This window comes from Cyclopterus lumpus, chromosome 19, assembly GCF_009769545.1.
Source record: "Cyclopterus lumpus isolate fCycLum1 chromosome 19, fCycLum1.pri, whole genome shotgun sequence".
NCBI lineage: Eukaryota > Metazoa > Chordata > Actinopteri > Perciformes > Cyclopteridae > Cyclopterus > Cyclopterus lumpus.
The window spans coordinates 14,680,754-14,693,695 of NC_046984.1; positions in this window are offsets into that span (position 1 = coordinate 14,680,754).

The following is a 12,942-nucleotide window of genomic DNA, read 5'->3' on the forward strand; positions in this document are numbered from 1 at the left end:
ACATCTTCCTCTTCACCTGCTCACTGAATCAGGTCAACTGGAAACGACTTCCACCCACGACGGGGAAATAGGAACAAATCGTGTGACTCTGTGAAAACAATCGCCGCGGACAGTTAAACTCCACGTTTTAGACTCGTAGTTTAGTTGTACTGCATTTTATTTTCTTCTGTCAGAAGTCATTTGATCGTGTCCATAAAAGAGTTATTGTCATTTGTAACACGAGATCATTTCCTCATGCTCATTTTTGTTTTGTATTACAGCAAATAAACTGTCACTCTTTGTTTCAGGGGACTGCGTTGCCTCCGGTGAGGCACGTTAAAATGGATTTCTTCGTAGCGGTTTATAACACTTTAAGGAAGGATTTGCGTGAATATTTTTAAAACAAAAGCTTCACCTTTTCTGCGTGACGATTGAAAATGAAACAGTGGAAATAAACGGTTCACGTTACAAAGTAATCTACCCAGAGTGTGTCGCCGTCCCATAGAAATGAATGAATGTATTGTCAGTTTTATGTGGAAGAAACGGCCCAAACAGAGTTTTAAAATGTATATTTTCAGATGTAGCCAGCAGAGTGTGGACCGTCCCAAAGGTGCTTTATTCCATTTGTACTGTAACAAAAATAACAGATTCTGATGTGAGAAAGAGAGATTTAGTGTCTTTGTCTCTACTGGTCAGGCTTTGATCCTCTCTGGCGTGTCAACACCTGCACTCGCTTGCTTGTTCATTTACAGAAGAGAAAACATCTCACTTTATGATCAGGATGTGAAGCCCATCGACGCAGAGATCAAACCAGACTCACTGGGTTGGATGTGAGGAGAGGAGAGGAGAGGAGGAGGAGGAGGAGAGGAGAGGAGAGGAGAGGAGAGGAGAGGAGAGGAGAGGAGAAGAGGAGGAGGAGGAGAGGAGGAGAGCTGGAAACAGGAAAAAGAGAGGAGGGGAAGAAAAAAAGAGGAAAAGTGGATACGAGAAGGAGGAGGCCATGGGTTAGAAAAAGAAAGGAAAGGTGTAGAGGAAGAGAGGAACGAGGAAAGAAGGTAAACGAGTAGGGAAGAGGAGAAGAAGAGAGGAACGAGGAAAAGAAGGTAAATGAGTAGGAGAGAGGAGAAGAAGAGAGGAACGAGGAAAGAAGGTAAAGGAGTAGGGAAGAGGAGAAGAAGAGAGGAACGAGGAAAGAAGGTAAAGGAGTAGGAGAGAGGAGAAGAAGAGAGGAACGAGGAAAGAAGGTAAAGGAGTAGGGGAAGAGGAGAAGAAGAGAGGAACGAGGAAAGAAGGTAAAGGAGTAGGGGAAGAGGAGAAGAAGAGAGGAACGAGGAAAGAAGGTAAGCAAGTAGGGGGAAAGGAGAAGAAGAGAGGAACGAGGAAGAAAGCAAAGGATGTAGAAGGGGGGAAAAAGGAAAGGATAAGATGAAGGTAAAGCATGAAAAAGATGGGGGACAAGAACGCGAAGAGATAGATAGGAAAGCAGCGAAGGATATATGAAAGGGAGGAGAGAAGAGGGGAGGACAAAAGGAAACCAAAAGAAAGGATAAGTTTCAATAAAGGAAATTAGGAAAAAAACAGAGAGGACAGGAACGAAAAGAAAAGGCAGATATACACGGACAAGATAAACATGCACTGTGTGTGCGTGTGTGTGTGTGTGTACAGGGACCCTGTCTGCACTGTACAATCAGCCACGCTTCATTACTTTCTTTGTGTGCTTTTGAATCTGTTTATGCCTGAATTAGCGGCGCCAGTGATCCGTGCTCGCGGCAGCAGCAGCAGCGCCGCCGCCACCGAGCCAGGACTCCATTCATCTCCACCCGTCTGCTGTCACCTCACGCCATCGACCGCTAACCCGCTGCCACAACACGGCGATCAGAGGGACACCATGACAGCAGAGAGAAGAAGAAGAAGAAGAAGAAGAAGAAGAAGAAGAAGAAGAAGAAACAGGAGAGGCCTTCAAATGGGTCAAACGAGAGAAAACAAGGAGGATGGGAATTGCTACCGGTTTGCTCCCGTCCTCCTCGTGTTAAACGGCATCGGGTCGACGATGGAAACCGCCGCTATCGATTAACATCCGGCAAGCGGGCACTTCACATCATCACAAAGCCTGGCTGTTCCAGTTTTGTTTACTTATTTATTCATATATTCATTTTAAAGTCTGATGAGAGAGCGATTCCTTTAAAATAAAGCCCGATGCATCTATTACAAACACTCACGCAGCAAGGGGAGTAATTGCAGCGCCGCATTTAATGCTCTTTAATTTGCCGTAATCACATTATGCACTGCCGGCGTGTCTGGGGTCGCTTTTCGGGGAAAGGCTTCTTCCTGTTTGTCTTGTGTAACTTTCTTTACTTCTCGACCCGAGACGGAAGCGAAAGTTCAGTCGGTGGAGACCAAAGACGGAGCTAAAACAAAATGAAATAGAGTGATTTATTTGACATGTCTGCTCGATGTGTCGCAGTAAGTGTTTTCAGTTATTGTGGCTGATTAGCAAGATCTTCATCTACCTATAAGAATGATAAAAGTGTAATTCATCCTGGCCTAACAAGGTGGAACAAAGCTAACGAGGGACTCAGGAAGATGTCAATCAATTACAATATGTATACGCCCATACAGTCCTGAGAAGAGGTCTAATCAACTTAATTCAAGACATTTTTAGGTGACAAAGACCCGGACAACCCTGTAGTAGCGGCCTGTCAATCACTAGGTAGCCACACCCTAAAGCTGCTTTATGGTCTATTCATGCTGTGTTTAAATATACTTGAAACTAGCGATTGAGATCCATGAACTCATTTAACTTTACAATGTTTACTGAATTAATAAATCAAGTGAGAAGTCTTTTCTCATAGACTTCTATACAATCAGACTTCTTTTTACGGCCGTAAGAAAGAATGCAAGAAATTTTGATCCCGAGTGCAAGAAAAAAAGCCCTCTGTATATGACTGAAAAATGCATACGCCGAAACGCCCCTCACCCACACAAAAAGACATTAATTTACCCAACTTTTAAAACTGGCTCAAGCACAGTAGAAAATGTTTTACTACCAGTGAAAATAAGTTAAATAAAGGTCACAGAAACCTCTCCAAGAGTGTGTTCCTGTGAGCGCAGATGGTAGTATAGGAGGTATAAATGAATATCTCGGAGGTTTGTGGACTGTCAGTTTGACTCCCAAACCCACTTAAATGGCGTCACGCTCTACGAGCTTCCTCATCTCTCGTGCCCCGCGACCTCGGAAACAAAAAAAATGGGACTATGCAATAGCTGGAAAATGAAAAGTCAAACTAAAACCTGCCCGTGGGACGTTTCTGTTTGGTTGTGTGTGTGTGTGTGTGTGTGTGTGTGTGTGTGTGGAGTCATTTTGGCCAGTTGGCTGGGGACAGGATGTCTAATTGCGGACAGAATTGGTGTCCCCATTTGATTTTTACTGTCGCTGCATTCGGCATGACGTCTTAATTGTAAGGTTGAGGTTAGTAATTGGGGTGAGGTTTAGGTTAAGAGAGAGAAGGAATAGAAGTCGATGCAATAAAAGCACGCTAAACCAAAATGTTTGTGTGCGTTCTCATATAAATTCCCTTCAGCTCATGTATCTCTGTTTCTAATGATGACCAAAAAGGTTTTTTATCCCTTCTTTATTACTCTGTTTTTGGAGACGTTTGAACCATGTCACAATATGGCAGGATCACGGGTGTTCAGAAAATTGTAACGTAATAAGAAAATGATCTCTCTTGCGTCAATGCGCGTCATGTTTTTTACGAGTAGATATATACGCAATGCCCCCCCCCAAGACAGTCGGAATAGCCGATGCCTTGCACCAACCCGGCGGCTAGCGGTGAGCAACGGATGGAATGAAGCGAGAACTTGGTAAAAAAAGGAGCCTCTTGAAATCCTCAATAATTTGAGGTAGGCCATTTGCAAATGTATAGCTATCGAGTAGAAGTTATATGTTTTGTGCTGGTGCAAAGTCCAAAATATAACTTGTCAAAATATGGTCTGAATGGTGAGGTAATGGTAATCATTCAGACTTCATTCATTTACATTGTGAATCGGTTGCAATAACTTTAGGAAAAGCTTCAAAAGGCATCTAAGAAATAATCAATAGTGACAAGCGTAAGTAAAGTTACTTTTTACATAATATGCGTGCATTATCATCCTTTTTTTTTTTTTTACCAACACAAATCTGTCATAAGATAACACACATTTTCTATCTTTTACCGATTTCTGATGATTATCCTTTGGTCTCTTTTTAACACGCCGTCACATTTTTAAAATATGCAACGACGAGGCCGTGCAAGTCAATCATTTCACAGATCTTCCTACTATAAACGGAGATAAACATACCCGCATAATTCCCTCTAAAAATAATAAACCGTTTGAAGCTGTTTAACCCCAACGCATCTCGCTTTAAAAGCGACGTCTCCTCCGATGACAAAGCGAAAAGTAATTTTTTTTTCTTTGAAAAGCGATCCACTGAGGCGCGTGTGGCCCCCGACGTGTCGAGCCAATCAGAAGGTAGATTCTCTTGAGTCTCCGTCCTTCGAGTGGCCTTTCATCTGTCATCCGCTCGTGTCTCGTCTCTGATTGCAGAAATTCGAGGATGTGAGAACAAGGCAATTCATTTTTCACCTGCAGGAGATTTAGATCACAGTGATGCCAACAGATAACATAAGAAAACTATGAATTCAAAATGCAGACCTGAATGCACGCGGTATACATGAAGTGGGCGTGAACCGTAACGTTCCTCTTGCTTTCTAACGTTCCTCTTGCTCTCTAACGTTCCTCTTGCTTTCTCACGTTCCTCTTGCTTTCTAACGTTCTCCTTGCTTTCTAACATTCCTCTTGCTTTCTAACGTTCTCCTTGCTTTCTAACATTCCTCTTGCTTTCTAATGTTCTCCTTGCTTTCTAACATTCCTCTTGCTTTCTAACGTTCCTCTTGACGTTCCTCTTGACGTTCCTCTTGACGTTCCTCTTGCTTTCTAACGTTCCTCATGCTTTCTTACGTTCCTCTTGACGTTCCTCTTGCTTTCTAACGTTCCCTTTGCTCTCTAACGTTCCCTTTGCTCTCTAACGTTCCTCTTGCTTTCTAACGTTCCTCTTGCTTTCTAACGTTCTCCTTGCTTTCTAACGTTCCTCTTGCTTTCTAACGTTCCTCTTGACATTCCTCTTGCTTTCTAACGTTCCTCTTGCTTTCTAACGTTCCCCTTGCTTTCTAACGTTCCTCTTGCTTTCTAACGTTCCTCTTGACATTCCTCTTGCTTTCTAACGTTCCTCTTGCTTTCTAACGTTCCCCTTGCTTTCTAACGTTCCTCTTGCTTTCTAACGTTCCTCTTGCTTTCTAACATTCCTCTTGACGTTCCTCTTGCTTTCTAACGTTCCTCATGCTTTCTAACGTTCCTCTTGACGTTCCTCTTGCTTTCTAACGTTCCCCTTGCTCTCTAACATTTTTCTTGCTTTCTAACGTTCCTCTTGCTTTCTAACGTTCCTCATGCTTTCTAACGTTCCTCTTGACGTTCCTCTTGCTTTCTAACGTTCCCCTTGCTCTCTAACATTTTTCTTGCTTTCTAACGTTCCTCTTGCTTTCTAACGTTCCTCTTGCTCTCTAACGTTCCTCTTGCTTTCTAACGTTCCTCTTGCTTTCTAACGTTCCTCTTGCTTTCTAACGTTCCTCTTGACGTTCCTCTTGCTTTCTAACGTTCCCCTTGCTTTCTAACGTTCCTCTTGCTCTCTAACGTTCCTCTTGCTCTCTAACGTTCCTCTTGCTTTCTAACGTTCCTCTCTAACGTTCCTCTTGCTTTCTAACGTTCCTCTTGCTCTCTAACGTTCCTCTTGCTTTCTAACGTTCCTCTCTAACGTTCCTCTTGCTTTCTAACGTTCCTTACAGCTCCCCCTCTCTCTCGTTTCCCCCTTCAGGGCTCAGATGAGCAGAGCAGTAATGTGAACCTCACTCGTCCATCTCGCTCTCTTTGTCATCTTTTTCTTGCTTTGCTGTGAAAACTGTGTAAATATTTAAAACTAAAACATCCTCAAACAAGATGTTTACATGAATGATATTGGTTATAATATGAAATCTGTCCTGCAGAAAGCTCATCAAATTATATTCAAGTGGAAATAATTATTAAAAACCTGCTTTATTTTTACCCTTATGATCAGCGTTTAAATATCCTAAGACGAAGTCTACTTCTGAGCAAACTCCGTCCTTAGTTATAATTAAATATGATGAAAACGTAAACGTAACTTTATTGCCATTCTGAGTCGGTATTGGACTGGGAATCGCACTTGGAGACTGGTGTAGTGGTAACAGATGTAGTACCAGTGTCAGCCAAGGTCTACTGGCATTTGGCTGTAAGTGTTGATCTTCCACCCTGATTGTTAACAGTCACACTTTTCTTCGTGAAAAGTATTTTTTTTTCTGGCAATAATTTAGCTAATAATAATGAGTGGCAGCAGCTGCGAGAAGTAAACTATTTCTTCCTGAAGAGTTTGTAACAGAAGTTTATTAAATTTGTTGTGACGTGAATTTGAAATCGGAAAAATATTGTAAGCCCGGATATGTCGATGTGGAGATGGCAAACGTCTCACGGTCAGTTGGTTGGAGTCTGACCGCCGCTTCGGTCCAGACCGAAGCATTTCAACAACGTGAAGGACGTGAAGGACAAGTGAGGAAAGGGAGCAAGGGAGGAGACGTGTCCTCACAGTGCCGGTCAGCAGAAGGAGGATCTGACCTTGAAACCGACGCCACGTAGTCGTCATCACTCAGTTTCGTTGTCCGTGGAGCGTGTGCAGAGCGAGGGAGGGTTAGGAGGAACCGGTTCACGTGCGTGCACGACCTTGAACGTTTTATCGAATCAAACTTTTCTTTACCGAGGGAGACTCGAGGGATTGGAAAAGGTCGGCAACATGTTCACGAACTTAATCTGGCTGGAACAGCTGCACTTTACACAGATGGGTTGCCACTAAGTGCCACGGCTGCACAGCTGGTTGTATTATTCATAGTTGTATGGTGTCATTTGTGTAATCTCAGATGTAATTGTGGCCTTTGTGCTAGTATAAAGATAATGTTATCGTACATATCTATTTATATAGAAATGTGATATTAGTTTAGTAGTATAATTTGCCGACATCCTCACTCCAATTAAATGCCAATATTTATTTTTCACCAGGTGTTAAGGTTTATGGGTTATAAGATAGAAAATCCCCAAACTGAATTCACTTTTAAAACTGCGTATTTCATCAATAATTCAGTTTAAAACCCTCTCAAAAATGTAAACTCCCTGTTACTGTATTGGTGTTTCTAATAATAATAATGTAAAAAACTTAACGTAAAATTAAACTGAGTTTTCCAATTCTAATTGTAAATTTTCTTTGGAGTTATAGATTGATATTTGAATATGAAAAACCTGAAAGACAGTAAAGTATTGTCTTTTTAAATTGTTTTTTTGTACATATTTTTGTAAAAATAAAAACCAAAAATACAATCAAGCTTCAAGGATTTTAATACAAACCACAATCAATAAAAGAAATTCAGAACCTTGTACCTCAGGGAATAACAGAATGATGAGCAGAGGGGGGGAGACACGTCGTGGGGAGGGGGGAAAAAAACAGAATATGTAAAATCGTCATATAAAAAGTTCAAAGTTTCTCTTGAGCACGTTCAGTGTTTGCACACGTGCACCGACGGTGTGCACCGTCTTCACCAAGCAGCCATACACGGCTGAGTTGTGTCAGTCTATCGCCAGCTGCCCGGCTTTCTTCAGGTTGCCAACACGTATCCGGTGCTGCCAAATAGTATCGACTCTGAGCCTGATCACACACACACACACACACACACACACACACACACACACACACACACATGCAGGCACAAACAATGTTTCCACACACTTACGTAAGCATGAATGTGCGGCGCAGCAGTCTCTCTGTTGCCGAGAGGTGAGAGAAGTGGGCTTATCACCAGCTGTAATGCCCCCCCACCCCCCCCACCCCAACCAGCTGGGGTGCATGAGGGGATCTCTCCAGTGGGTGAGATGCCCGCTGGGCTGCTGGGTACCACTAGGTGTGGCTTTATATCGAAGCATAAACGTGAAGGAGAGCGTGTCAATTATTTTCCATGCCTAAAGCGCACCCAAAGGTCTAAACCCGCTGTGAGAAGCCGTGAGATGACTCAATTCCAAAGGGTTTAAAAGCCTCATGGGAACACGGCGGACCTCAGCATATGTCATGATGATTTTTCATAGTAGATTAAAAACTTCTTTGTGTGTGTGTGTATGTGTTTGTGTTCATCGTGGTATTTCTTTTTACATGACAAATCACACAAATAAAAAAAACTAAATGTCCTCTTTCGGTGTAGTGAAAAAAGACTTCTTTCCCTGCAGTGGTTTTGACAGACAGATTGACGGACACACGGAAAAAAAACACATCAAATAACACGCACGATAACTTAAAGGGCTGTTCCTTGGATGTGGACCATGAGTTCCTGCCCTCGCATCAACCCGCCTCACTCCTCCCTTTTTCAACACAACCCAAACGTGACCCAAACACAGCACAGTCCTGAGGCACAACCGGAGGACACACAAACACACACACACACACACACACACACACATGCTAACACACCGTTGTACACAGCACCTTCTCCCCGGTCGAGTGTCAGTCCTGTTTGGTTGCTGTGAACAGGTGCTGCAGTCGACAGATGAGGAGGCTCCCCTGACTTCTAAATAAATCACCCATCTTCATCTCAAACTTTCTCTGCCATCACGCTAGCCCCCCCCCCCCCCCCCCCCCCCCCTACACACACACACACACACACACACACACACACACACACACATGCAATCCTCAAAACAGCTGTCACGATGAAGTCGGCAACTTTTACAATACGGCACCCAGAAATCTCTCTGATTAAAGTCGTTCCTCTTGTCATTCGGTAGCCCGATGTTTTACTTTACTACAAAAAGTAATGGTCCCCATGGTACGTACACCACATGGTATATGATATATTGCTATACTTGAGAAGGGAGATAATTACTAACTTATATGCGCATAAAAGGCAAATAATAAGTGATCATTAGTGATTCATAAAAAAAAAATTGCAAATTCACCGATATCTTGGAAGCAATCTGTTGTCATGTGATCTTTGATCGAAAGGTATTTAATAATCATTAAGTTACTTGTTTATTTGTTTATTTCAGACGTCAGCGTCTGGTGGTCGTTTTCCTACAAACAATAACCTATTGAACATTGTTAAGAAACACATAAAAGGTGAGGACTCAAAAATGAACAGAGAAAAACACATCCATCTTTTTTTTTTTTACTGCAACATTTTAAGAGCAATGTCCTAAATCTTTCTATAAGGTAACAAATTAAATATACCGGGCACATTAATAAATCCAAAATAAATGTCAAGTAACAGTTTCCGTGTTAATCAACTGTCCTCTTTCTGTTCCCTTCGCCTCATCCATCATCTCCCCCTCGCCCCCCCCCCCCCCCCCCTCTCTCTTCAAAGATAATTACAGTTATTTATTTTTTCTTCCCATCACACCGAGTAATCTCACGTTTCATCAGCGATGAGGCTGCAGCATTTTGAGGGATGGCAATCAGAGGGTCAAAGGGAAACTCTTATTTTGACTCCCTATTCAAATTGGAAAAGACCGATCTCCGAAAAATGTGCAGATTTGTTAGCAGTTAAAAGTCTGAGTACTCTTACTCAGTTATTAGAGAAATGTAATATTTACAACCTTTTGTTTTTGCAGATCATGGGGCGGATTACGTGCTTTAGTTTGCTACCAATCTACTCTGAATTTAAATCCAGAAACTGAGAGAGTTTGCAGAAGGCTGCTGGTCTCCGTTACAATCCAACAGGTTGATCACCAACAATGAAATGGAACCAGCCGACAATCAATGAAATGGAACAAGCCGACAACCAATGAAATGGAACCAGCCGACAACCAATGAAATGGAACCAGCCGACAATCAATGAAATGGAACAAGCCGACAACCAATGAAATGGAACCAGCCGACAACCAATGAAATGGAACCAGCCGACAATCAATGAACTGGAACCAGCCGAAAACCAATGTAATGGAACTAGCTGACAACCAATGAAATGGAACCAGCCGACAACCAATGAAATGGAACCAGCCGACAACCAATGAAATGGAACCAGCCGACAACCAATGAAATGGAACCAGCCGACAATCAATGAAATGGAACCAGCCGACAACCAATGAAATGGAACCAGCTGACAATCAATGAACTGGAACCAGCCGACAACCAATGAAATGGAACCAGCCGACAACCAATGAAATGGAACCAGCCGACAATCAATGTAATGGAACCAGCCGACAACCAATGAAATGGAACCAGCCGACAACCAATGAAATGGAACCAGCCGACAACCAATGAAATGGAACCAGCCGACAATCAATGAACTGGAACCAGCCGACAACCAATGAAATGGAACCAGCCGACAACCAATGAAATGGAACCAGCCGACAATCAATGTAATGGAACCAGCCGACAATCAATGAACTGGAACCAGCCGACAATCAATGAACTGGAACCAGCCGACAATCAATGAAATGGAACCAGCCGACAACCAATGAAATGGAACCAGCCGACAATCAATGAACTGGAACCAGCCGACAATCAATGAAATGGAACCAGCCGACAATCAATGAACTGGAACCAGCCGACAATCAATGAAATGGAACCAGCCGACAACCAATGAAATGGAACCAGCCGACAACCAATGAACTGGAACCAGCCGACAATCAATGAAATGGAACCAGCCGACAATCAATGAAATGGAACCAGCCGACAACCAATGAAATGGAACCAGCCGACAATCAATTTTATGGGTATTTTCAGGTTATCGAAGACACTTCATACAACACATGTAACATTTGATCTACAGGCATTAAAGGCACATTCAAAGTCCTTCTTCTCCATGAATTATTGCACCAAACTTTATCGCAATCCTTACAATAGTTGTTGATATTTCAGTCTTGACCAACGTGGCGGACTGACCAACAGTCAAAGCAATTTTGACTATAAAACGTATATTTTCTTTATTTTCATATATCAATTTCAGCAACCGATGAAGTAAATCTCCCAGTCTCTCTCCTCTGTGTCCTTTCATACATGAAAACATGAAGCTAAAAATGTCCTCTTCAAGATCAGAAAACGCATCCACCATTCCCCAATGACAAAAACACTCACACATACACAGACAGCTAGATAGACAAATGTTTAATTCAATAAAACGGCCAAGGACGATTCCCCCCCCCCCTCCCCCACACTTTCTGGAAAGCACTGCACTGACTATATATATTTATATACATGAATATATATTGTTTCATGCAGGACAGGACAAAGCGGTGCAGCTATAAAACATTACTCGGAGCCATATTTTATAGGCTGTAATATTTTATAGGCTGCTCATTCCAAAAAGGACCAAACCGCATCAACTAAGGTATAACATATGGCCTCGTTGACCTGGTTTTCCACCCCTTGTATGAGGACATACACACTCTCCACTACACACTCTCACGTGTATCTGAAGTGGTTTCAAAGTCGGTCATTTGTCAGTGACCCATGTGACTGTGTGACCATTTCATGACCTGCTACTTAAGGTGTTTGTGGCCACTTACCTCGTCTCTACTCTTTATTTACAGATATATACTGTCGTCGTACTTCCAGGGTGTTATGTCTCCCCATTTGGATTTGTCTGAATCTCTCTAAAAGCATCTCGAGACGACAGTGCAACCTGTAATTTTCGGCAGCGTCGTTGTCGATTTTTAAAAAAATCTTGTCCCTCGCCGGAGCCCGAAGTAAACAACAGCTCCCACGGCGGGATAAGAGGAGGGGGAAAGTTAAAAAGCGGCACTTATCCTGAGGCATCAAGACGGCACTTCATGAACATAGGGAGATGAGAGGAAAACAAGAGGGCTCTGGAGGGGAACAGAAACAACTGGGGTTCCTGGAAAGTTTTGAGAGCAGTCACTTGTTCAACGCACTTTCAAACCCTTTCAACATCTCGTCACTTAACAACGAACGTACCGCAAAAATTCCCAATCTCATGTTAACGGACCGGCCGACGTCTATTTAGTACGACGGCACGTGGTTGTTTTTGACCAAAGCATCTTAATGCTCTACATTCTGCTCACACAGATCCGGTCAGACAGATGGGAAACCCAAAGGGGGGGTGGGGGGGTCTTCCAGAAACAGCACCCCAAGTCCCCCCCCCCCTCCCCCCCCCCCATTGCTTTGGCTGATACATGACCTCCAACCTGCAGCTTACTAGACCCTAAGCTGCCAATTAGCATATTTTAACGCAGCAATTAAATATTCTGTATGATTTATATTTAAATTCACATGGAGTTATTTTTATTTTTCACTGCGGTAACGTCCAATGGTGAGCCAATGGCTATTAAAAAATATATATTTGCTCGTTTTATTCATGGAGGTTGTAACATTATTGGATTTTTGGCCGCTAGGGGCCAGAAAAAAAAATCAAAACAAGCTTACGTATTCACATCAAGGATTAAATATGTTGTTGTGTTTGCAAACAGTTGTTCATAAGCATTCATTTAGAGTTGCACTTGTGGACCACCTGGGGGATGTAAGTCCAATGTTCACTGGCCTTTCAGCTTTGTTTGCTTTTCCGACAGCTCCTGAGGAGTTTTATTGACTTTGCCTTGCAGGTCGTGGAGGTCACGTATCAGAGCTCGTTTGCAAAAATACAATTTATTTTAAAAAGTCTAATTTAAATGCTAAAAACATGGTGTGATGTTTAAAGATAAGTACGGAAACCAGAGCTGGAGAGTGGTATGAAAGGGAAGAAAGAGGGGCTTTGATAAGAATAGTTGTCTTCTTGTCCAAATAGACCAACCGGGAGAATGATGGCCGACTGCGACCATTCATGGAGGCACAGAAGAGCATCACGCGTGCACACGTTCACTCAC